The 27,062-nt window shown below is 46.1% G+C and overlaps 1 pseudogene; it reads left to right on the forward strand.

Annotated features, from left to right (window-relative positions):
• LOC131093335 (zinc finger protein 271-like) overlaps positions 1-27,062 on the forward strand; it is a 162,742-nt pseudogene that overhangs the window by 225 nt on the left and 135,455 nt on the right.

Here is a 27,062-nt window from a genome sequence, read left to right on the forward strand (position 1 = left end):
AGAGAACCACAACCTCCTCAGTGGAGGGAACCATGCTGTTGTGAAAGGCACTTGGGGTCAGAGAACAGTGCCCTGAACTCACTGTGCCAAAATAATAAGGCAATATGGTTAAGAAAATTGTTAGAGAGATGTCTCTGCCCCAATTAAGGTGCTAACACGACCAAATCCAAAATGGATTTTATTGAACAGTAAATGTGAGGTAGAGAGAGAGTTGGAAAGAAAGAGAAAAGATGAGAGAGCAAGGGAGTGACAAGGGACAAAGACCTCCCCTGGAGCAGGGCAAGTGTGACATTGTCCCCTGTATGCCTGGCATTCCCAGGGTGGGGGTTTTACAGCTGAGCCAGTTTGGGTAAGGTGGGTGGTGTTCACCCCCTGAGCAGGGATTACCCCACTGTTTCAGGTTGCCATGCAAGATGTAACCAAATGCATGTTTTCAATCCCCACCTTCAGCAACCATTTCTGTATCATTGCCTTGATCTTCATTTTCTTTTTAATTGTAATTCTGGTTTAGACCCTCCCCAGGTTTGCCTTAAAGCCAGTGCAAAACTCAATGTACTCATTCCTTGTTTTCCACCCAAAACAGGATTTCCCATTCCCAAACCTTTGCCAGATGGAAAAGGAGGCTGTGAGGAAGAGGAAGGATCCCCAGGACACCTGGGCAGGTGAGGAGGAAGTGAGTGCACCTTTCCCCCTCTCTCCTGCTCCATCTCCCAGCCCACGATGGCCCCCAGCTTCCGGAAAACTCTGCTGCCAACGCTATCCTGCTGGGGATGCACTGGGGGGATCTCCTTCCCCTTCCCTGCAGGACGGAACCAAATCCCATCCGCTGCTTGTCTTTCCTCCCCCAGACCAGAAGCTGAGGATTGGAAACAGGGAGGACAAATCCCCACAGCAGAACCTCGTGGAAGAGGCCATTATGATTGACTCCAGGACACAGGAATCCAACGGGGAGGAAAATCCCCAGAGATTCCACAGGAAGAAGGGCTCCAAACCCAGCCCAGTGTGCTCTGAGGAGGAAAGACCCTCCCTTAGCCAAGAAGGTGGACTGAGCTTCAGACAGAGACCAGAGCTGGTGGTCCATGAGCAGCTTCATGATGGGGAGAAGCCCCACAAGTGCTTGGAGTGTGGGAAGAGCTTCAGGCAGAGCAGAACCCTGATCAGCCACCCGATCATCCACACTGGGGAATGGCCCTATGAATGTGGGGAATGTGGGAAGGGCTTCAGCTACAGGTCAGAACTCATCAGGCACCAATGCATTCACACTGGGGGGAGGCCCTACGAGTGTCCCCAGTGTCAGAAGAGGTTTCAGAGCAGCTCCAATCTCCTCCAGCACCAGCGAATACACACCGAGGAGAGGCCCTTCCTCTGCCCTGAGTGCGGGAAGGGCTTCAAGCACAACTTCACCCTCATCATCCACCGGCGCATCCACGCAGGGGAGAGGCCCTACGAGTGTCCCCAGTGTGGGAAGAGCTTCACCACCAGCTCTCACTTGACCAGACACCAATGGAGCCACCAGTAAGGGATCCCTGCAAATGCCACAAATGCAGGAACAGCTTCATCCAGCACTCCAGCTTCATCCCCCATGGGAGAAGCCACATTGGGAAGAACCCTGGTGATCCATGTTCCCCATGATCCATGCTGGGAAGACACCTGTCCCTTTCCCTGCCCCTACCAGTGTCATGATGTGGCATGTAAAAACATGAGGGTCTTGCCATGGCTGTGTCATTACATTCACTCCCACCTCAGAGAATTTCCAGGTGCAGAAAAGGGACACTCTCTCTCTCTCTCTCTCTCTCTCTCCCTGAGAAGAAGGGTGTCCTTTCCAGACAGGGGAAATTGTGGCCAGGAAGACCCAGTGAGTTGTGTTTTAGTTTTCCCAGTATACTGTTTCATTTATCCCTTCTGTTATCAATATTGTTTCAGTTCTGTTTGTCCCTTATCTTGTTCCTGTTCCTAATAAATTGTTCTTATCCCAGCCCGGGATCTTTGCCTTTTCTGCTTTCCAGGAGAGGCGGGCGGGCAGCAAGGGCAGTGCAGTTTTAGCAAGAGCAGAAAAGTGGGGAATCCCATTCCTGAACCCCGGCCCATGGAAACCGAGCATCCCAGCTGGTCCCAGCCCTGGTGGCCATGGCAACAGCCTTGGAAGCGGGTCCCTGGCTGGGGCTGTGGGAACCTCTTTCCTCTGGTGCCCAGGGACAGGAGTGGAGGGAACGGCTGCAGCTGAGTCAGGGCAGGCTCAGGTTGGATGTCAGGAAAAGGTTTTTGCCCAGAGGCTGCTGGGGCCCTGCCCAGGCTCCCCAGGGAAGGGTCCCAGCTCCAGGGCTCTCTGAGCTCCAGCAGCGTTTGGACAGCGCTGCCGGGCCAAGGCTGGCATTGTTGGGGTGTCCTGTGCAGGGCCAGCAGTTGGACTGGAGGATCCTGATGGGTCCCTCCAGCTCAGCCAATTCTGTGGTTCTGGGATCCCATGAGCCTGGGGATGGGGCTGCCAATGGTTGCCATGGCAATGGGCTGTGGCTGAAGGCCTGAGCTGGTGTCCATGGCAACCACCCCTGGCATGGGGTCTCCATGAAGCTGCCAAGGGACTGACCATAGCAACAGGGGGCTGGGGATGGTTGCCATGGAAACTGAACATAGCAACAGAGGGCTGGTGATGGTTGCCACGGAAACTGACCATAGCAACAGGAGGCTGGTGATGGTTGCCTGCTTAGGATCAGATTTGTCACAGGCCCGCAGAAGGGTTCCTTGAGGCCTTTCCAAGAGTCTCCAGGCTGTTCCAGAGCTGGAATGTCACAGGCACAGACAGGGGCCCCATGGAGACCTCCCAGGGCTTTCTGGGGATGGTAAAGAGCCCTGTGGTCAGAGGCAGTCTCAGCCATTCCATGGTGACATCCCAGGGGACCTTGTGCTGCAAAGGCACCGATCTGTCACAGGCACTCATGGGGGTTCCATGGTGACATCCCAGGAGTCCCCAGGCTGCCAAAGGGCCAGGATGTCCCAGACATTAACAGGGTTCCTGTCATGGGCAGATATATTTATATAAATATGTATTCTCTATTATGGTAATGATTAGACAAAATTGCCTTAATCAGAAATATTAATGCCAGGATGTAAGACACATGAAATATATTATACAGAGCACTAGGAAATTATTTCAAAGCAACTGTATTAAGCAGACATTAGTGTCACTCCCCCACACCAATGATCATGGGCAATTCCCTTTGGCTCAGCCTGGAGCAGTGACCTTGAGGGTGTCCCCACCACTGGGAGGAATCCCCACACCCCTCAAGAAGGGAAATGTCAGGAGATGCTGCCATTACAATTTGGGATGGGGCTTTTCTCGTCTGAGGTGCTGCCCTGTCAGTCAGATGTGCCCAGGCTGGGCCAGCTCAGCAGCTCTGCAGAAGCTCTCAGTGGTGTCACTTGGTTGTTCCTTTCTCTGGGGATTTTTCCAGCTCTGCCACAGCTTCAGCTCCCTCTGAGGATGTTGAGCTTTGGGATGGAGGAGTCAGGCTGGTTTCTGCATTATTCACCCCCAAAGCAGTGTGACTCCCCTCCTTCATTGCTTACTGGGGGCTTTGCAAACAGGACCTTGTTGGAGCCCATTGCAGGCAGAGCCTCCTGCTCCAGCAGGAACTGCCTTTCCTGTGCCATCAGCAGGGCAGGTCCCGCTGCAGGAAAAGCCCCAGGCCAGCCCCAGCACAGGGAAGGGCTCGGGCACAAGGGCAGAGTGCCGTGCTGGGAGCTGTGCCAGGGAGAGCCTGAGGCACCAAAGGCACCTTGGCAGCAGCAGCTGCTTGCAGGCCATGGCCAGAAGCCTCCCTTGGCAGCCCGGCCTGGTGGCCACCACTGCAGAGCTGCTGCCTCAGGGCTCATTCCTGGCTGGACTCTGAAAAGCCACTTCTGCTCCAGGAGCCTGACTGGGAAGCCATTGGCCCAAGCACCTTGGGGACAAGATATTAATGACAAAACTCTTCATGGCAGCAGAGCCAAGGCAGGGGCAGAGGAAAGGGCAGAGCCAGGCCCAGGGGACAGGGCTGCCATGGTGATGGCTGTGAGGTCACTGCCCCTGCAGCAGCCTGGCTGCCCTCAGCAGACATTCTGGCCAGAAGCTCTGGGAGGGCACCCAGCACATCAGAGAACCCACAATGCAGGAATTCTGTCACTAGGGATGAGAGGGTTTCAATGGGCAAGGTTGCACAAAGCTCCTGCTCTTGGACAATTCCTGGGATGGGGAATCCAATTCTCTGGAAAAACATTTGCAGTTTCATGCCACTTTCATAATTGTAAAATATTTCCTCTTCTAACAAGTGTAAGTCCACCCTCATTCAGTTTAGAGATATTGACCCTTGTTTTGTCACTTCAAAATTTGGGAGAAGATATCTTTGATCACTATTTTTCCATTTTCACAGACCTTGGAGAGGACTCAAAAATCTCCCAGAATGGGGTTTGGAGGCCTTACTACATAACCAGCAGGTAGAGTGATGGCTCTGGGCTCAGTGGTGTGGAGACTGAGGACAGAACAGGAATAGTCTGGGAGGGATGGAAGGGAGGTTTCAGAGAGGCTGGAGCTTTTCTTCCTGGAGGATATAAGCATGAGAAGGAAATGATGGCACCAAGGGCAGTTTGGGAGGCCCAGGGTGGACACCAGGAGAAAGGAATTTCCCTGCCAGGGCAGGGCTGTTGTGCAGCATATCCCCCAGTAGGAGCCTGGAGCAGCCCCAGGCTTTGTGTGGCAGGCAGAGGCAGGCAGGAGGCAGAGCTGTCAGCAAAGGAAGGGCCCAGCCAGGTGGGGCAGCCGGGGGATGCCGACAGCCTGCAGGGACAGAGGCGCAGGGCAGGGACACCGTGGGACAGCCTGGGCTGCACAGGGCACAGGGATGGGCAGCAGCTGCCAGACAGCCCTGCCAGAGCCAACTTGGGCAGCACTTTGGCCATGGCTGCTGGGCCTGGGCCTGAGGCCACGAGGGAATATGTAACCCTTGCAGGCCTGGGGCCTCATTGCCTCCTTGTCCCTGCTCAGACGCCTGGCAGGGGCCGCCCCATGCTCCTGCCCTTGGCATTGCCCATCCCCACATGCCAGTGCCTATTCTTGGAAGAGCCCTGGGCAAGGAGGGAGGGACAGGATCTGCCTGGCCAGGGGCTGGGGCTCAGGCCTTGGCCCTTTGCATTCCTGAAACACATCCAGCTTTGGTCAGCAGCAGACACACCTTTCCCTTGCTTGTCCCCAGCTGCGATCACTGCCTCCAGTGTTCTGCTCTCCCTGGTACCTGGGGACACTTTCTCAGTCCTGTCACTCACAGGGATCTATTTAAAGTACAAGAAACTTCAGTATTTGAATCTCACTTTGAGTTTCTGAGAAGCCTTTGAGCCTATTCTGGGGGATGGGTCTGATGCAAAGGGCACCAAAGCCCCAGAGGGTCATTAAAGTCCCTGTGCTGTGTTGTGCTGCTGAGCTGGGCCGGGCTCCTGGCCCAGAGGCAGCTCCTGGCAAGGGCAGCGCTGCAGAGAGACAGCTCTGGCCAGGAGCAGTGCCTGTGCACAGCCCAGCAGGGCTGGGGCACTGCCAGGACCCCTCAGGGACACCAGCAGGGCACAGACAGAGCTCTCAGGGGCTCAGCACTGGCAGGAGCTGTGGGATGTCCCCTCTGTGGCTGTGTCATAGAGGCACAGAGCAGCTGGGATGTCAGCAAGGGGCTGTGTGACAGCACAGAGTGGGCTGTGTGAAGTCACAGATTGGGCTGTGACATCACAGAGTTTGTTGTGTGAGGTCATTGAGCAGCTATGGTGTCATAGAGGGGAGTCTGTTACAACACAGAGCAGGCTTTGACATCATGGCATGGCTGTGTGACATTATAAACAGGCTGTGGGATCAAAGTGTGTGCTGTGATATTATAGTTTCAGTGTGATATCACAGAGAGGGTTTTTTGGCATCACTGAGAGGGGTTGTGACATCACAGAGCTGTCTTTGACATCATAGGGTAGAGTGGGTGGCCATTGAGCAGATCCTGCCATCATGGAGGATGTCTCTGTGACATCAGAGAGTGAGTTGTGACATCACCAATTGTCTGTGTAACATGATAGCGCAGGCTGTGACATCACAGAACAGACAGTGACATCACAGGATGGTTTTGTGACATCACATTCAGCTGCATGACATTCCAGGGTTAGATCCCAGAGTTGGATCACTCTGCTCCTGACTGGACACTTCAGGCACACCAAGGAAACAAAGCAACAACAAAACCAAAAAAAATCCAGACAGTCAAACCAGAAATGAACAGAGAACTGTCCTTGTGTGTTTGTGTGACAAAAGGACAGTGAGGGCAAGGATAAAAGGAATATGGCCTAAAGCTTAACAGAACTCAAATTTAACAGGACTCAAATTTAACTTACACTTTAACCTTAACCGATATTGTAAACTTTACAATTTAGCAAAAGAACAACACTTAACAGGATTTAACATAACTTAAAACCTATGACTTCACAATTTAACAGAGGAATAATACTTAACAATATTCAACATAGCCCTTAACTTCTATTAAATATAACAACTTAGCAAAAGAACAACTCTTACAGCATTTAATTTAGCTTAGACCTCCTGACTTAACCTCACTTACTAATATCTGGATATCTGACTGACTCAGCTATCCAAGGCACTCAAACCCCTCAGAGAGCAGCATTTTTGCCACATTTCCCCAGCACAGGCACTCCTGTGTGCACACAGACACACAGAGTCAGTGCAAGGCACCTGTGAGCAATTCCCCTGAGGGCAAGAAATGCTCACTGTGGATCTTTTGGCATCTCCCCAGCAGTCCAAGGGTTGAGCCTGGAGGAGTGGGGGGATCGGCCCAGGCTCCGTCGTTGTTGGGGATCCCTGAGTGCAGCAAACGGGAGAGTTCCCGGCTGGGAGAGGCCCCACTCAGAGGGAGTCGCTGGCCCAGGAGAGCTCCAAGGGCTCCTTTTGGAGCGCTGTTTGCAGGGCCCTAAGAGAGGGGCTTCAGTCCCAGCAATGGTTCATCCTAGCCACACTTGGCATCAACAGCTTTCTTTGGCAGTGTGAGAACAGGGATCTTGTGCCACTGAGGGAACAAAAACAATTCCCAGGGCTGCTCCTACAGAAAGAAGAAGCTGGTTGGGCAGCAGCAGTGCCTGGAGCAGACAGTGTTTGTGATGAGCTGCAGAGGAGCTGAGCCCAGGGGCTGTTGGCCAAGGCCGAGGCCCAAGGAGCATTTCTCAGCTGGCAGGGTGGCCTGAGAAGGGGAGGGGGGAATGCAGCAGCAGAGGGCCATGGAACCAAGGGACCATAGTGTAACTGTGGGGCCCTGTGAGACCAAGGGACCATTGTGACACTGGGGTCTTGTGAAACCAAGGGACCATTGTGACATTGTGGGGGCCTCTGAGGCCAAGGGACCATTGTGAGACTGTAGGGCACCATGGCACCAAGGAGACCATTGTGACTCTGAGGGATCATGGAGACCATTGTGACACTATGAGGCCCCATGAAATAAACAAGGCATTGTGACATTGTGAGGCCTCATGGCATCAGTGAGACCATTGTGCCATTGTGACCCTGGGGGTCCCTACAGCACCAAGAGGACCATTGTGATACTGTGGGGCCTTGTGAAACCAAGAGACCTTTGTAACACTGCAGGGATGCATGGAACCAAAGCTCTAGGGTGACACAGAGGGGCCTCTAGTCATCAGTGCCCATTGGGACAGTGTGGAGCCAAAGGAGACCATTGTGACACTGCAAACCTTCAGGATCCAAAGGTCCATTGTGACATGGGCTCATGGAACAGAGGAGTCACGTGACATCATGGGGCCTGTGGAACCACAGAGACCATTGTGACACTGCAAGGCCTCATGGAATTGTTGGGACCATTGTGACACTGCAGGGCCTTATGAACCTTGCGGCCACTTTGACACTGTGATACCCCATTGAACCAAGAGTCCATTGTGATACTGCAGGTCTTCTTGTAATCAAGGGCATCATTGTGACACTATGGGGCCCCATAAAACCAAGGGAACACAGAACAGGTTTGGATGGTTTGGCCTCCCATACACTGCCTGACTGGTCCAGCTGACCTTGGCATGTTGAGGGTCTCTCCTCATCTGTTGCTGAAACACTGTGGCTCTGTGCTCTCCTTCCTATGGAAAAGAACTGTCCTGCTATAGGCACCCATGGCCAGAATTGGAATTTCACCTCCAAATTTCCTTATATCCAGTGATTATTCACGTAGGAATTATGCCAGGACAAGATTGGCTGGCAATAGTTTCATGGGGCTCACCTCCCCTCTATCCACAAAATACTGGGCAAGGCTTTCTGCTTACCTTCCCATGCAAGAGAACTGTCCTGCTTTCTCCAGGTACCCATGGCCAAGATTGGGGTTCCACTTTCAAAATTTCCTAAATCCAAAGACTGTTCCCAGACAAAATCTGCCATTCCTGACAAGTCTGGCTGGCCTTGGCCCAGTGAGGCTCTCACCTGCCTTCCAAATACTGGGGTTCTGTGCTTCTCTTCCTATGGAAAAGAACTGTCCACCTTGGCCAGGTGCCCATGGCCAAATTTGGGTTCCAGCTCCAAGAGTGCCTATTGTGACAGAGTGGGGGAGATTGTTGGCTAGAAACATTTCATGTGTGGGAGAGGAAGGGGCAGGTCCAGCCCTGCCCTGCCCTGGAACCCCAATTCCCCCAGAGCCTCTATCCCAGCCCAGCAGTGGCTGCCAGTCCCTGGCACAGCACAGGCAATGCTCCACAGCCACCTCTGCAGCCCCAGCCCAGCTCCTGAGGGACCAAATTAGCCAAAGCCCCACCTGGGGGAAGGGGCCAGGAAGACCAAGGGGTATTGAAGGCTGACCACAAGGCAAGCACACATCTTGACCCTACCTCCTCTTGGAATATCCATCTGAACAGTGCTGGAATCCAGGAGTTGGAAGCTCTGTGCGTGCTTCTCTGAATCTTTTTTGTCTTTCTCTCTTTCTGTGTCTTCTTCATCTGTTTCTGTGCTCCTGCAAATTTGGATTAACAAAAAATTGAACAGGTTTAGAGTTTGTGAAGTTGAATGGGCCAAGTCAATGCTTTGAGAAGTTTTTTTGTTGGTTGATTGTCTGTAGTAGTTTGACATGAGAAGAATTTTAAAAAGTAATACAAAAGTCTTTGTGTAACTGACAATCTGTTAAACTACTAAGATACTGAACACGCCTCTGTTAAACACAAATGTTAAAAACTGAGGAACCTCCTCTTTCTTTTCCAGTCATCAAAGAAGCAGAAGACCCTGGCCCTGGCCCCCATCTCAACCAAACCAAACCAAACCAAACCAAACCAAACCAAACCAAACCAAATCAAACCAAGCAATCCTGCTGTGGGCTGAGCCCCTTCCCCCCTCCCCAGGCCACCCCCCCCTGCAATCTGTCCCATTCTAACCAAACCAAACCCCAACAACTACCAAACAGGAAAACAAAAGAGGCTACATAACCCCAACCAGTACAAAGCTACCCACAGGTATTAAAATCTTACCACCAAGTCCCTTCCCCCCAAAACAACTAAAACCAAAACCCCTACAAGCTACAATCCATAAAAAATAACACTACAACTAAAATTAAACACAAAAAACACCAAAATGATCAATAAAACAAATTCTAACACAACCCAATCACAACTTCCACCCCAAGTTACTGACAGGTCAGGTGTTAACCCTTTCAATACTTCAATCTTCCCTCAAGTAAAAGAAAAATCAAAATACAAGCATACAAAAAACCAATATAAGCTCATCAAAGTCAGTAAAGAAGAAATGAAATCGTAAATAAAAAAGAAGAAAAAATACTTTTATCTTAACGCTAAAATCATCCTATAAACTATAATGAAAAAATTGTTTTCCATTATAACACAGAAAACTAAAAAAAAATCAAAATACACAAATTAATATAAAATAAAAACCTCCATGCTAAAATAAACAAATGTTAAAAAAACTGTTATTTCCTCAAAATTTTAAACAGAAAAAAAGCAATCCATTATCGCCAAGAGAAGATCTCTATCCCCAGATATGAAAATAATTTTAAAAGTAAATAAGAAAAAGTTAACCTTTAAAGAATTAATCTTTAAAACAATACCCCATAAGTCAACATGGCCCATCAGCGAGCTGGAAAAATGCTTGTAGCAATAAAACCTGCCTCACAATAACAAAGTTCCCCAGAAAACTTTATTCCATGACAAAATTAAAACCCCAAAAACCCTGTTTTAACCTCTTGTAAAAAAATCTCCATAACCTTAACAAGAAAAACTTCATTCCCAAAGTAAACTAAAAAAAGACTATTCTAGAAATAGTGAACTAACTAGAAATTTTCAGTTTACTTTCTTTACATTGTCAGTAAAAAAAAAAAAAAGAAAGTTGCAAAGGAAAAAAAAAGTGTTCCAAAAACTTTACTTTAATTCTTATTGCCTTTGTACTTGTATTTCCATTTAGTAAAATTTTCTTTTATGCCCTTTTCAAAGTTTTAGGCCTACTTGACCTTTCTCATAATCCTATCTCACAACAAAAAATAAATAAATAATTAACTGACACTAAAACCCACCACACACATCAATCCATTAATTAAGAAATCTCAAGATTAGAAAAATCTTAAAATAACAAACCAAAACCACTACGAAGCCATAATAAATCTTATGCCAAAGTTTCTCTGATTTTTTAAAATTTCCAGTAAAGGCTGTTTAGTTTTTTTGAGCTCCTAAGAATCTCTTCTGTTGTTTCTCCAGTGCATCCAACTCAGAGGCCACAAACAGCTGTAATTCCTTATAAATGTCTCACTGAGAGAGTTTTGGGGGGATGGGACTCAGGGCTTGTCTGTCCTGCTTGGCACAGCCCAGGCAGGGCTTTCCCAGCCACATTCCACACTCCATTGCCCAGCTGGAGCCGCTGGTGCCTCTGAGTTGTGCTGCCCCAGCCCCAGGGACGCTCTCCTTGTCTGCCCATTCCCCCACGGTCTCTGGGCAGGGATGGCCTCAGTGGGGGCTGCTGACATCCTCAGCACCTTGGAGGCTGCTGCTGAATTTTCCTGCTCCAGAGGCTTGTTCAGCCTTCAGCTCTTGAGTGCAGGAATTCAGTGTCCCAGGGCTCATTAACATTCAGAACACCTTAACAAGCCAAGCCTCCGGGAAAAATTTGATTTTTGTTTCCAAATCTTTTGTGGTTAATAAGAGAGATTTCAGAAGTGGATTCAACTGAATATGTTCTATTTAAAAATACAGTGAGAAAACATTTTTTAGGTCCTGTTGAGGTTTTTTTTAACCCCTGATAATAGAAAACTCCAATTGACACTTATTCCAGGTACCTCCTCATGCAGTTTGAATAGATATGAAAATCAAGACCCTCCATGGCTGACAATCAATCAGACTCTGTCTCTCCCCCACCCCACCATTTCCCCCATCCAAGCCCCGGCACTCAGAGCAGCCTTGTGCAAATCTCAGCTCCCTCCAGCCCAGATGGCACCTGCAGCTATCAGCTCCTTGGCTCCAACTCCCACCTGCTTTCCTTGGAGAAGGAGCTGCCCGAGACACAGAGGGATGTTCATTTCTTCTCAGCCAAAAAAGCCAAGGGAAGGCACAGCTCCATCAAATGCAAAAGTCATTCCTCTGCTGGAAATTAAATCCACTTTGTACAGCAGACAGTCTCAGAGCAATGGAAAACACCTTCTGTGCCCAGCACAGATCCCAAGGTCCCCCCAAACCCTCCCTGCCCTGATTCTGCTCAGATTTGTTCTTTGCACACACAAGTCACATGCTGAAGTCAGGAGCTCTCTCCATGCCCAGAGGGAGAAAAGAGAGAAAGGGAATGAAGAGCTCTCCTGTGCAGAGCCAAGGTCCAAGTGCAGCCCCTGCAGTGGGAACCACAACACATTGGGTTTGTGTCCTTTGGGCTCAGGGCCTTGTGACACTCAGAGGCACAGAAAGGTTTCTTGCCAAAAAATGTTAGCGTTCAAAAACATAATCACATAGGGATTATATGTGCTGCTTTTTTATTGAAGAGCTCTGGGCATCAGGGTATTACCCAAATCTGATTCCGACCATACATCCGAAATGATCATGTTTTTATATGCTATCATTATATAACTTTCATGTTAATTATTAAACTTTTATTTTTCTACTGTATACATAAATTTAGCCCCTCTCTGAATTTCCAACATAGTTTCTCATTATTCTTCTTATGGCTATATAATAATTATATTTAATTACTAAACAATCATCACATCTAACAATTATATAAATTTTTCATACTGCTTACGTAGGTGCAGTTGATCTGGGAAAGCACAAAGCCTAACATTTTAGATTCTATCTTTAACTTTTTCCAGGGCTCCACTATCATTCTCCCCCCTTTGAAAGCATTTTCACTTCGCTATAGGTGTAAATGTTTTCACTTGATACAGTCCTTTATTCCTCAATGAAGGAATACTTGGTTCTTGGTTCATACTTGGTTCTTCAAATCCAGGGTTGATGTAAACACTTTCCTGGATGCTATTACGAACTGGAGAACCAGAAGATGGTGGGCATGGATCTCGTGTTAGTGGCTTTATTATCCTCTGGTTCCAGGACGTTTTCTTCTGTATCTCTCCCTTTAAGATGCTGTAAACTAACCAAATTGTTGATGGGGTCCACTCCACTTTTCTTTCAGCGGTTCCTCATTCCAGTTCTTGATGTACACCTCTTCTCCTGGATGTATGTTATGAACTGGGTTCTCGAGAGTCAGCAGCCTTTTCCACACGAGGATACTCCGAAGGCGAGCTAAAGTTTTCCCAAGAGACAGAGCATATTTATACACTTCCTGCTTTCCTGTGATGTGTACATTAGGGTTAGGCTCAGGAGATTCATATGGTTTCCCATACAATATCTCCTAAGGACTGACTGACATTCCACTCCTAGGCTTTATCCGAATCCTCAACAGTGCTATTGGCAAAGCCTGGGGGCACTGCAATTTGGCTTCTTGGCATATTTTACTGATTTGCATTTTTAGTGTCTGATTCATCCTCTCTACCTGTCCACTTGATTGGGGTCTCCACGGTTTGTGGAGGTTCCAAGTTATCCCCAGCAATCTACTTACTTCTCTTACTACTGTAGCTATGAAATGGGGTCCCCTATCTGATGATACCCATAGGGGTACCCCGAATCTGGAAATAATCTCCTGTAGTAACCACTTAACTGTTTCCTTTGTTTGGTTCGTGTGACAGGGAAGGGCTTCTGGCCACCCAGAGAATGTGTCAACCCCCAATAACAGGTATTTGTATCCTCGGGTTCTTGGTAGTTCTAAAAAATCTACCTGCCAATAGTCTCCTGGCTCTATTCCTAACCAAATTCTTCCTAGCTGTGCCTGTTGCCTGGCCACTGGGTTGTTTATCAAGCAGATATCACCTTTTGACATTACTGATTTTGCCATTGTTAACATCCGTACTGAAATTAAACTCTGCTTTAGCAATTTTACCAATGCCTCTTCTCACCAGTGACATTCGTTATGTTTAATTTGTAGAACTTCTCTCATTATCAAGGGGGGTACCACTATTTGTCCTTGTGCAGTCACATACCATCCCTGTGAATTCCTTTGTGCATTTAGCAAACGTGCCAGTCTCTCATCTTCTACTGAATATTTTGGTTTTGGAGGCAAATTGAATTGGGATACATTAAGCTTCAAAGGTATCAATGCCATTGTTGTTTGTACCTCTCGAGCAACCTGTCGGGCTGCCCAGTCTGCCTTTCGATTTCCCTCACAGATTTTGGAGTTTCCGATTGGTGTACTTTGCAGTGAATGATTGCTACTTGTTCAGGTTTTTGTACTGCCTTTACCAATTGCAGGATTGCATCCTGATGTTTAATGTGCATACCCCGAGAAGATAACAGTCCTCTTTCTTTCCACAGTGCTCCGTGTACATGCACCACTCCAAAAGCATATTTTGAGTCAGTCCAGATATTTACCTTTTTCCCTTCACTTAATTCTAGTGCCCTGGTTAAAGCAACCAGTTCTGCCCTCTGGGCAGATGTATTTGGTGGTAATGCCTTTGCCTCCGCTACTGTATTGACTGTTGTTACCGCATATCCAGCGTATCTGGTTCCATTTTCCATGAAGCTGCTCTCATCTGTAAACAGCTCCCACTCCAGCTGCTCTAGTGGGATGTCTTTCAGGTCTTCTCTTGCTGAATGGGTGTACTCTATTACTTCTACACAGTCGTGTTCTAATGGGCCTTCTTCAGTTGTGGTACCTAGGAACAAAGCTGGATTGAAAAGGTTAGTTGTTTTTAATGTGACATCATCCTGCTCAGTCAGGACTACCTGGAATTTCATCATCCTGCTGGGAGATAGCCAATGGCCCCCCTTTTGTTCTTAGACAGTGGTTACCATGTGTGGTACATAGACATCTATGTGCCTTCCCATAGTAAGTTTCCTGGCTTCTTGTCAGGATCAGGATCACAGTAGCTGAGACTGCCCACAGACATGGGGGCCACCCAGCACTTATGTTGTCGAGTTGTTTGGAAAAGTAGCCCACTGGCCTTTTCCAGCTTCCCAGACGTTGGGTCAGGACTCCTAGTGCTAGGCGCAGCCTTTCATGTACAAACAGCTGAAAATCTTTAGACAGATCAGGTAACCCTAATGCTGGAGCAGTTGTCAGTGCTTCCTTTAATTTTAGGAAGGCTTCTTTCTGTGGTTTGCCCCAGGTGATTGGCTGCATCTTCTGAGCTTCATACAGGGGTTTTGCAATCAGTCCATAGTCCATGATCCACAAGCGACACCATCCTGCCATCCCAAGGAAGACTCGCAGCTCATGTAAATTCTGGGGCTCTGGAACAGCACAAATAGCTTGGATACGATTAGTACCAAGTTTTTGTTGCCCCTGTGAAATTTCACATCCCAGGTAAATCACAGTCTGTTGTGTGATTTGTGCCTTTCCTCTGGATACTTTATAGCCTCCCATTCCCAGTGAATTTAAAATCTCAATGGTTACCTTTATACAGGTTGCTCTTTCTTCTGTAGCTATCAGTATATCATCAACATACTGCAACAATAAGTATTGATCTCTTGGTACTTGCCCATTTTCAGTCCAAATCTCCAGTTCCTTTGCCAGTTGGTTTCTGAATAGGGTGGGACTGTTCTTGTAGCCTTGTGGGAGTCATGTCCAGGTGAGCTGGGTCTTTCTTCCGTTCCCTGGGTTTTCTCACTCAAAGGCAAACAGTTTCCTACTTTCTTTGTCAAGGGGGATGCAGAAAAAGGCATCTTTTAAATAAATTACGGTAAACCATTTATATATCTTCTTTATGGATGTTAGCAATTGTGGAGAGTTTAGTTCAAGCATGGCTTAAAGAAAAAGGCCATGAAGCCATGCAATTGAGAGAAAAGTAACAGGTAGTTGTGAAGCAGTTCCCAGCCTGATTTCTATAAACAATTAGACTCTCTCAGGCATCACTGTATCAACAATAAGGTTCTGAGGCAGTCTTCCCATAACAAGCAAAACACCTTCTCTGGGAAAAGATGGCACCCTGGGAACAGATATGGAAGTTTTGGGAACCTCTCATATCACAGTGGGAACACTGGTTTTATTTTGTGTAAACAATCAACGGTATTGTAAAACAAAAGGAGTGGTTAGAGTTTTCTCTGTTAGCCTATCATGAACCGGGATTTTGGAATATGCATGAAGTTCGTTAACACTATACTGGCTGATCGATCAATAAACTCGAGTCTGATGCATCACAGGATGGTCGTTCTCCCCTCACTTCAACAAATGGTGACACCCGGACGTGATAGCGGACACCACGACGATCGCGAACACCACGGGGATTGCGAACACCACGAGAAGTGAGGACTGGTTCGGGCTCCGAAGCAGCCGGAGCGGCAAATAAGCGCGAAACCAGAGCGGAGGAAAAAAGCCGCCGATACGCACTGTGCCCTGGCGACCATATAGATGGGACCAGCCGATACGTGCGGCACGAGGCCTGGAAAAGCTGCAAAGTGAAAGTGCGCACTTAAAAGAGGTTTGGAAAGGCAAGCCGCATATGAACTTTTTATTATGTTTTTGCAAAAAAGGCAAATTAAGGGAATAGACTTACAGAAGGAATTGCTAGGTCTTTTGGCTTATGGTCTGGAACGGGGAGTCTTTGTGAATCCCCACACAGTTCACGAGTTGTCGGAATGGCGTAAATTTGGTGATTTATCATGGCAGGCTACGTTAGACGATGATAAAACTGCTAGGAAAATGGGTAAATTATGGCAGGTCATTAACACCGAGCTGTTGCAGTTTCAGGCGGAAAAGAGGGCTGCCCATCAGGCTACTGCCGCTCATGATCGTAATAAAGAATACGATCAAGACAAGGAGTTTGATAAAGAGTCGGGGACCCCTCTCGGCCTCGCAATGAGGACAGTTTTGTTACCAGCCTTGCCACCTCCCTCGGCAAGCCAGGCTGTGAGCCAGGCTGTGAGCCAGGCTCCGAGCCAGGCTCTGAGACAGGCTGCGAGCCTGGCTACAAGCCAGGCTCTTAGCCAAGCTCCACAGAGCACTTTACTACCCGCTGCGCCGCTTCCACCGCCTCCTTTAACAAGCCAGCCCCCCCTAACGAGCCAAGCTCCGCACGGTGCTCCGCAGGGTGCTTTGTTGCCCGCTTTGCTGCAGGCTATGCATAGCCCTTCTGAGTCTCCCGTATCTCTTGCATTGCAGCAGCTAGAGCCAAAAATGTATGCTCCGTTCCCGAAAAGCAATCAGAGCCCTGGGTTGGAAAACGATCAAGCGGCGATGATTGCCCGGGAAAGATGGGATGCGTGGGCAGCTCTTGCCAAAGATGCCGTGGAAAAGGGAGACCAGGAGTTGATAAGCTTGGCGAGCGAACTGGCTTGTCTGGTTATTTTCACCCCTCAGGCCGGAGGAGGCATTCAAGCTACAATCAGTGCTTTAGACTGGAAGATGTTATCTCGGTTGCGAGCCACTGTTAGCCAGTTTGGTTTTAAAAGCGAACCAGCCAAGCAAATGCTCAACTATATTTTTGACACCAGTATTCTTCTTATTAATGATTGTCGTGGCATAGTTAAATTACTCTTTACCCAACATCAGCAATTGCTGTTTAACGCCCATTGGCAGGCACTCGTAAATGATTGCGTGGCAGTACAAAGGCAGCAGGGTGACCCCCTCCATGGCGTCACTGTTAATGAGCTTATGGGTCCGGGACCATTCCTTCGCACTGAGGCACAAGCTTTAATAGGTCAAGAAAAGTGCCGGGAGGCAATGAGGTTAGTCAGACTCGCAATAGAAAGGGTAAAGGAACCAGGAGGGATACCAGTATATATGGGAATTAAGCAAGGCAGAGAAGAATCATTTGGCGCTTTTATTGATAGAGCTGCAGCTGCAATTGAGAGGGCAGGAATAGCAGAATATATGTGCGGGGCCCTTCTCAAACAGCGTGCGATCCAAAATTGTAATTCTGCCACTAGAAACATACTTAATACCTTAGGAGCAAATTGGACTATAGAGGAGGCATTAGAGAGGATGGCTCTTGTGCCAACCGGGCAGCAGGCTTTAGTGGTAGACGCAATTAAACAGCTAGGAGTAGGCTTGCAAGAACAGGCAAAGTCTTCTCAGACTCAGGTTTTAGCCACGCTTGCACCTCTTCAAGCGTCAGCCGCATTTGCAGCATCAAGTAAAAGGGACCGCATGAAATGTTTTCGCTGCGGAGGCTTTGGCCATACGCGCCAGGAGTGCCAGGCTGCTGGAGTCTGGTGCCAGAAATGCCGTATGGATAATCATCATACAAGCGCTTGTAAGTGGAGGTCGGGAAACTTCTCCAGGAGCGCGTATTCCCGCAGCAGCCACGTCCAGACACAAGTTGCCACTGCAGAGACAACACCCCCCCGTGCCTTCAACCCTCCACAGCAGGGGGCCTCCAACCCTCCGCAGCAGGCAGTCTCCAACCCGCCGCAGCCGGGAGTCTCGAGCCCGCCACCGCAGGGAGCCTCGGCATGGACCTGGCAGCCACAGTAGACATAACGCTAATGACTCTGCACCCGCAAAAAATCCCTACGGGGGTTCAAGGACCTATTATTATACAAAACAAAGCGGTGGGTGCGCTACTATTTGGGAGATCTTCTGCATCTATGTTAGGACTGTTTGTTTTACCTGGCGTTATTGACGCGGATTACACGGGAGAAATTATGGTCATGGTTTACACCCCTTTTCCTCCTCTTCAAATAAACAAAGGACAAAGGATTGCTCAGCTGGTACCACTTGAGCAAATGACGAAAGGAATACAACCCATAAAAACCCAAGAAAGGAGAGACAGCGCTTTTGGTTCTACAGGAGGACTTACTTTGTTAACTTTAAATCTTGCCGAGAGACCGAAGAAAAAAGTTGAGATAGAATTTAATGGACAGAAAAGGTCATTTTCAGGTCTGCTGGATACTGGAGCAGATTCCAGCATTATTAGTCCTAACTGCTGGCCTCATCACTGGCCCTTGCAGCTGGCAGCCACTGCAGTATCCAGGGTAGGAGGATTTACCCTGGCGAGCCGCTCACCCCCCCTTCAAGTTCATATCGACGGGAAGCAGCTGACGGCAACTTTTTCACTGGTGCAGTTACCACCTACTGTTCAATGCCTTATAGGTCGGGACATTATGGCTCAGCTAGGGGTTGTTCTAACAAATGAACACCCTTTGGAGTAAAAGCCATTGCTTGGACTTTCCCAATTCCTATCACCTGGGTCGATGACACCCCGGTATGGGTTAAGCAATGGCCTTTGAAAGGGGAAAGTTTGCAACACGTACATCAGCTCGTTTCAGAACAGTTTCAACAGGGACATTTGCGTTTGTCTACCAGCCCCTGGAATACTCCAATTTTTGTAATTAAAAAGAAGTCAGGAAAATACAGACTGCTCCATGATTTGCGTGCTGTTAATGATCAGATGGAACCTATGGGCTCATTACAAGCTGGATTACCTAACCCAGCCATGATCCCGATGGATTGGCCTTTGCTGATTATTGATCTTAAGGACTGCTTTTTTACTATCGCCCTTCACCCGCAGGATATGCGACGATTTGCCTTCACATTACCTGCGATTAACAAAGAAGCACCCGATCAGAGGTTTGAATGGACGGTTCTTCCGCAGGGCATGCGGAACACCCCCACCTTGTGTCAGCTTTATGTCAGTGCAGCTTTGCAACCTCTTAGAAAGCAATGGCCTAATACAGTAATATATCATTACATGGATGATGTATTGTTTGCTCAGCCGATGCCTTTCACACAACAACAAGTCCAGGAAATAAGAACAACACTGGCACAATATTCTTTAGTAGTAGCTCCTGAGAAAATTCAAACAACTGCTCCCTGGAAATATCTGGGATGGTCTATGACAGAACAAATTGTTAAACCTCAAAAGCTGCAATTAAAAACAAAAATAACTACCTTAAATGATGCTCAGAGATTCTTAGGTGATTTACAGTGGTTAAAACCGATGGTAGGAATACCTAATGAACTGCTTGATGAGCTGCGTCCACTGTTAAAAGGAACTGATCCAACTCATCCGGTGTGCATCACTGATAAGCAACAGCGGGCCATTCAACAAATTATGGACTGTGTTATGCATGGACATGTTCATCGAAGGGATCCAGATGTACCCATAGATCTTACCATCTGGAAAGGCCCACAATAGCTTTTGGGAGCACTTACACAATGTAAAAAAGAAACAAGGGAAACACGGATATTAGAATGGATCTCCCCCCCACTACAGCAAAGCAAGACTCCAAGACTCTTCTTCAAAACATTGAAATGTTAGTGAACTTGATAAAGAAGGGCAGAGAAAGGATGCTGCAGGTAGCTGAGTTAGAACCAGCTGCCATCAAGATACCAATGAAGAAGGATACCTTGGACTGGTATTTGACAAATTCAGAGGAAATGCAGGAAGCCCTTTTGGGTGCATGTTGCCCTATTGAAACACACCAGCTTCGACCAGTGTTCATTCAATGGATAGGGGACTGGGACTGGATAACTCGTCCAAAGCGAGAGAATTCTCCTATCTCAGGTGCTATTACTGCATTTACAGATGCTGGCAGGAAATCAAGAACTGCTGCAATAACCTGGCAAGAAAAGGGAGTATGGAAGCATCATATTCTGCAAGCAGAAGCAGTGGACAGCCTACAAACCATAGAACTGTTAGCAGTGGTATGGGCAATGGTACAATTTAAGGAACCTTTGAATGTTGTTACAGACTCTCTGTATGTAGCAGGAGTTGTAGCAAGAATTGAAGATGCTTCCATAAAAGAGGTGCAAAATCAAAGACTATATGAACTACTATTGCATCTAAAAAGAGCTACAAGATCCAGGGAACATGCCTATGCTGTAATACATATTAGAAGTCATAAATGGAAGGTTGGTTTAGGTGAAGGGAACGATAGGGCAGATAGATTGGTTACCATTACCCAAAGTACACCTCTGTCAAGTCACCAATTGGCTCGAGAAGCTCACTCAATGTTTCACCAGAATGCAAAAGGCTTAAGCAGAGAATTTAAGATAACACTCTCAGAAGCAAAAGCTATTGTGAGGGCTTGCCCGACTTGTAGTCATCATAATGGGGGAAGTGGTTTAGGCCTAGGAGTAAATCCACGAGGCCTGCAAACAAATGAATTGTGGCAAATGGACGTTACACATGTCCCTAGTTTTGGCAACCTAAAGTATGTACATGTGTCCGTTGATACTTATAGCAAATATATATGGGCAACAGCTCAGTCAGGAGAAAAAGCTATACATTTAGAAAGACATCTGTACAGTTGCTTTGCAGTGATGGGTACACCAAAAAGAATTAAAACAGATAATGGTTCTGCCTATACCAGTCATAGAATAGGGAAATTCTTAAGAAATTGGGGGATTGAACATGTTACAGGTATTCCTAATTCCCCAACAGGACAGGCCATCATTGAAAGGGCACATGGTACCTTAAAGAAGTATTTAGCCAAGCAGGAAGAAGTAACTGACCCCCACTCTAGATTACTAAAAAGCTTATTTGTGATCAATCATTTGTGTTTGTTTGGTGATGTAGGGCAGCCCACAGCAGAGCTACACTATAAGCCACAAGAAACTGGTGAACAGGAAAAAGAAGTATGGGTAAAATACCGAGATCCCAAGACAGGGCTATGGAAGGATCCTGCTAAGGTCCTGTTCTGGGGAAGGGGATATCTTTGTATTTCCACCCCTACAGGAGCATTGTGGGTACCTGCCAAGTGGACTAAACCTGTTCTTGATGCAGCGGCTGGTGGATCAACTCACAGAAGAGGACAAGGACCGTCTGGAGAAAAAGCTGCTCCTGATCCTGAGACCACTACTGCTTCAACTAAAGGGACACTCAAAGGCGATCGACAGGGCCATAACACGCCGTTGCCGGACGACCAGGGAACTGATTGACATTATTGAATCATTATCATCTTTCCATATAAAAGGACCGGCAAAAGAGAACTGTCTTGAATGTCACAGCCCAAATTGTGCTGCTTGGGTTGCACTGTGTTGTGGGGGTTGTGATAGGACCTTTTGGGTGGATCAGTTGTCACTTTTTCATTTATGGTGTAATACCTGTAATCATAGACATACCTGGGAACATAATTGGGAGTGGGCACTACGGAATGAAACAGGACTAAACACTGCCTCAGCTTGAGATCTTTATGAATCGCATGAGCAGAAAATCTTGGCTTATTATCGGTAGGAGGTACAGTGTATTTTGAAAAGGCTTAAAGCTCAAAGTGCATCATATATAGCCTCTGTAAGGTGTAGAAAACTGGTGCCTTTAACACAACATTCCGTTGTAGGGCCTATAAAAGGAGATCCCAATCAGGCATTAGACAACTGCATTAGAAGGTTACAAAGGTGTGGTCTTCAGGTCTCGGGAACAGTAAGGTTAAAAACTGATAAGAAAAGGAAGGTCAAAGTAAAACCAGAAAAATGAGGTTTACTTTTATTATATTACTTGGTGTACTGGTAGCTGAAGAATTAAAGGTAACACATTTTAGTCAACCTAGAGATAATGTATGGATAACACTTGCTAGACAGATTAATCAGACATCGCTTTGTCTCAGCATTGGAGGAGTTACTAACCCTTTTCGAACATGTTTGGTAGGGCTTCCAGTATGGTCTCCTCAAGAATTCTGCAGTCTTATTAATAACCGTGCCTTATGTATGCGCAGTATGGTAAATATTAAATTGCCTGTACAAAAAGGGTATACTGCCAGTCAGAGTGACGGCTACCGTCAATGCCTGTTAATTCAATCACTTAATACTCCTTTGCATTCTCCACCTGAGGAGTTGGAGCTTTTTGGAAGTGCAAATGCTGGCATGACCAGCACTCCCAATGGTGGGTGGTTCAGCTTTGATTATTCTAATCCTCAAAAGATGAATCAGCATAAACAAACATGGGCTACTCTGGATTCATCTCTAAGGCCAGACATAGTGTCTAAACAATTTTACAACCAATGTAAAGGCTCTAGCATCATGACACCTAAGAAATTACCTACAGGAATATTTCTAATTTGCGGAGATAGAGCCTGGAACGGTATACCTGCCCAACCTCAGGGTGGACCTTGCTATTTAGGCAAGTTATCACTATTCCACCTTAATATATCTGTGTTAATGCAATTAAGTCATAAGATAAACAGGCAAAAGCGTAGCTTACATAATTTAGACTGTAGTCAAATAGGAGATCCATGGTTCTGGAGTAAATTTAAACAAGTGAAGGTTTCAGCTTTCCTACCATGGGGTGCTGCAAGCAAAGCATTGACTCTAGCAAAACAAATAGGGTGTTGGGCTAAGGGTGAATTGAATAAAACTTCACAGATATTAGATATGTTAACTGCAGATGTACAGAGTGTTAATCACGCTGCTCTGCAAAATAGAGCTGCCATAGATTTCTTACTATTAGCACAAGGCCATGGGTGTGAAGAGTTTGAAGTGATGTGTTGCATGAACTTATCTGATCATTCTGTATCTATTCATGCTAAGTTAAAAGAGCTACGGCTAGGGCTTAACAGCCTTAAGGAAGAAGAAGGATTGGGTATTGATGAGTGGCTTAAAAGTTTCGGATTGGGACCATGGCTAAGAAACCTTGTAACATATGCTATAGGGATATTAGGGGTACTCTTATTGCTTTTACTTATATTACCTTGTTTCTGTAGCTGTATCCAAAAGATGGTTAGTAGGATGATAGAGAAAACCTGGCAAAAAAACCTCCTTTCTCTCAAAGAAAAAAGCGGGGGAAGTGTGGAGAGTTTAGTTCAAGCATGGCTTAAAGAAAAAGGCCATGAAGCCATGCAATTGAGAGAAAAGTAACAGGTAGTTGTGAAGCAGTTCCCAGCCTGATTTCTATAAACAATTAGACTCTCTCAGGCATCATTGTATAAACAATAAAGTTCTGAGGCAGTCTTCCCATAACAAGCGAAACACCTTCTCTGGGAAAAGATGGCACCCTGGGAACAGATATGGAAGTTTTGGGAACCTCTCATATCACAGTGGGAACACTGGTTTTATTTTGTGTAAACAATCAACGGTATTGTAAAACAAAAGGAGTGGTTAGCCTATCTCTGTTAGCCTATCATGAACCGGGATTTTGGAATATGCATGAAGTTCGTTAACACTATTATTTAAACTGGCTGATCGATCAATAAACTCGAGTCTGATGCATCACAGGATGGTCGTTCTCCCCTCACTTCAACAAGCAATGTATAAGGATTTGTTACCAGTGGATAAATGTCCTTTGTTATTTTATTTATTGCTCTCAAATCCTGTACTAATCTATATTCACCATTTGGCTTCTTTACTGGAAAAATTAGTGTAATAAATTCTGATTCACATTCTTCTAAAATTCGGTATTTCAGGATTTTCTCAATAATCCTTACTATTCCTTGCCGTGCTTCTGGTTTGATGGGATATTGTTTGACTTGTACAGCCCTTGCCCCTTCTTTTAACTCTACATGCACTGGTTGTGCCAATTTAGATTTCCCTGGTATATCCGTCTCCCGTACAGAGGGAATCACTGCATCTTCTACCTCCCTTGGGATAGAGGGAACAGGTTTTTCTTTGATCATTAATATCTGTCCCGTCTTTGATTCAAGTATTTTCATTATAAGCTCTCCATTTTCAAAGGTTATTACTGCATCAAATTTCGCTAGCAAATCTCTCCCTAAAAGCGGAATTGGACACTCAGGTACATATAAAAATTCATGTGTTATAACCTTGTTTCCAAAACACAAATCTAGTGGTTGCAGGAATGGCCGTTTTTCCTCTTTCCCTGTAGCGCCGACTATTGGCATTTCCTTGTCCCCAATTTGTCCTTGCAAATCATTCCATACAGAAAAAGCAGCTCCTGTATCTATTAGAAATCTGACCTCTTTATGCCCTAACTGTATATTTATAACAGGTTCTTTAACTTGTTCTTCCGGTTCTAAGTCTAGTCAGCTGGTATACTCCCCCAGGACCATCTCCTTGGTAACCTGCTGGAACTGATTGTTCTGGTCAAACTGGTTATTAAGGATTGGACACAATTTCGCTTCCAATGCCCCTCCCGCTTACAATACGCACATTGATTCAGGCTTAACCTTTGCATGACTGGTCTCTTACCGTGGATATTTCTTTTACGTCCCCTGAAATTTGGGTTCCCTTCTCCTTGTATTACTGCCAATAGATTCTGCTGCTGCCTTTTACTAGCTTCTTTTTCGCGATTGTTATATACCTTCCAAGCAACCTCAAGTAACTTATCCAAATTCCTTAGTTCTTCCCCTTCTAATTTCTGCAATTTTCTGTGAATGTCGTCCTGTGATTGGCCCAAGAATATGAGAGTGAGCTGAACCTTTGCTTGTTCTGTATCCATTTGGAGGTCTGTATATTTCCTTGCTACCTCCTCAGGCCTCTCCAAAAACGCAGTGGGAGATTCCTTCTTTTCCTGTCGAACCTCATATAGTTTGGACCAATTTATAGTTTTGGGTACAGCATTCTGAACTCTTATTTGGATCCACTCTTGATATTTCCGTAATTTCCTCATTTCGCACAATAAATTAGGGTCCCAGTTCAGATCCTCAATTGGGAAATTCAGATCTAAATTCCCTTTTACTAGCCCATTTCTAATATCTTCTCTTGCCCTCTCTCTGGCTGCCTTAAGTACCATTTCTATTCCAGTAGAATCCATCAGAGTATCTAATATTACTTGTATGTCATCCCAGTCAGGATTTTGAGTTTTTATAACCATTTTTACTATGCCTGCCATTTTATCAGGATTTTCTCTATAAATTCCTGCTGACTGTTTCCAAATAACTAAGTCTGCCAGGGAAAAAGGCACTTTTACAAATACTGGCCCTTCCACTCCGACACCTTGTCGCAAGGGGGCAATCACAGTCCGTTTTTGTTTGCTTATGCCTTTTCATTGCACAACTAGGGAAAGCTTTGACCGACTCTGGGTTCTGTGGGCTATTGGGGTCACTGATTCATTACCATTGCTATCTTTTTCACTCATATACCTCTTTCTCCTTTCTGTCACAGTTAGGTTTTGCTCATCTTCCAAGGAAGCGGGATCAGGTGATGATGGGAGAGGAGGATAAAGAGGGAAAGGTGTACTAGATGAGACAGGTTCAGGACTAGGTGGGTGAGGAACAGGCAATGGGATAAGGACAGATGAAACAGGTGGGATAGGGCTAGGTTCTCTTGTTCCTATTGGAGCTACTTTTAAATCAATATCTGTTTAATTTTCCCTACTCAGGCTTTCTTTTAATGCCAAATGTTCTAAACAACGTTCCTCACAAACCCCACATTTTGCAGATGTTTTAACCATTAATAATCCACATTCATCCTGCCATTCTGGCTTTCCCCGTAAATAGAAAAACAGATCAACATATAGTACTTCATCCCATTTTCCTTCTTGTTTACAAAACATCATTAACTGCGAAATAGTGTTACATTGCAGAGTACCATATTTTGGCCATTTTTCACCGTTCTCCAAGGCATATTCTGGCCACCATGAATTACAATAATCAATCAACTTAGTTTTACATAATTCTTCCCCAAAATTACCCTGTTTTCAATGTACTAATAAGCACCCCAAAGTAGAATTTTGCGGGATAGGGGTGTTACTGCCCAAAATCCCTTTAAGTTTCTCCATTTCAAATACACCACAAATGCCGAACGCACAACACTTCCGTGATTGTCTTATGGAACGGCGCCTAGGCTTGTACCACCAGGAATTTCTTTAGCCCAACCAAGTGTAGCTTTCACTGTGTCTTATTTGGCAGGCATCCAAAACCGAACCAAAGTAAAAAAAAAAGCACCTTACCTTTCTCCCGGGGACGTTGTGAGCGGTGGGAGCGGTTGCGGCCAATGGGCTCCCCAACAATCCCTCGGTGCCGTCTGGAGTGTGATCGAGTCACGAACTCACTCAGCAGCACTCACAAGGGACCCATCCGGGGTCGCCAAAATGTTAGCGTTCAAAAACACATAATCACATAGGGATTATATGCGGTGCTTTTTATTAAGAGCTCTGGGTGTCAGGGGTATATTCAACCCAAATCTGACTCCGACCATACATCCGAAATGATCATGTTTCATACTCTATCGTTATATAATTTTCATGTTAATTATTAAACTTATATTGTTCTATTGTATACATAGATTTAGCCCCCCTCTGAATTTCCAACATAGTTTCTCATTATTCTTCTTATGATTATATAATAATTATATTTAATTGCTAAACAATCATCACATCTAACAATTATATAATATATCATACTGCTTACACAGGTGCAGTGATCTGAGAAAACACAAAGCCTAACATTTTCAAAGACTATCTTTAACATTTCCCAGGGCTCCACTGCTGGAATTCATAAAGCTAGAGGGTTTTAAGGAAATGGTTAAAAAGAGTAGGCCTCAGACAGAAGTTTTGTTAGCATTGCAAATACAGCAAAAAAGTTTTCTAAGCAGCAGAGCATACATGGCAAATAACAACAGACCTCTGTAGAACTAGCTTATGGATTGCAACAAGGTTATTTAATGTATATCTTCAGAAGGTTAGTATGAATAGAGCTCTGTTCTTTGT

This window comes from Melospiza georgiana, chromosome 25, assembly GCF_028018845.1.
Source record: "Melospiza georgiana isolate bMelGeo1 chromosome 25, bMelGeo1.pri, whole genome shotgun sequence".
Classification (NCBI taxonomy): domain Eukaryota; kingdom Metazoa; phylum Chordata; class Aves; order Passeriformes; family Passerellidae; genus Melospiza; species Melospiza georgiana.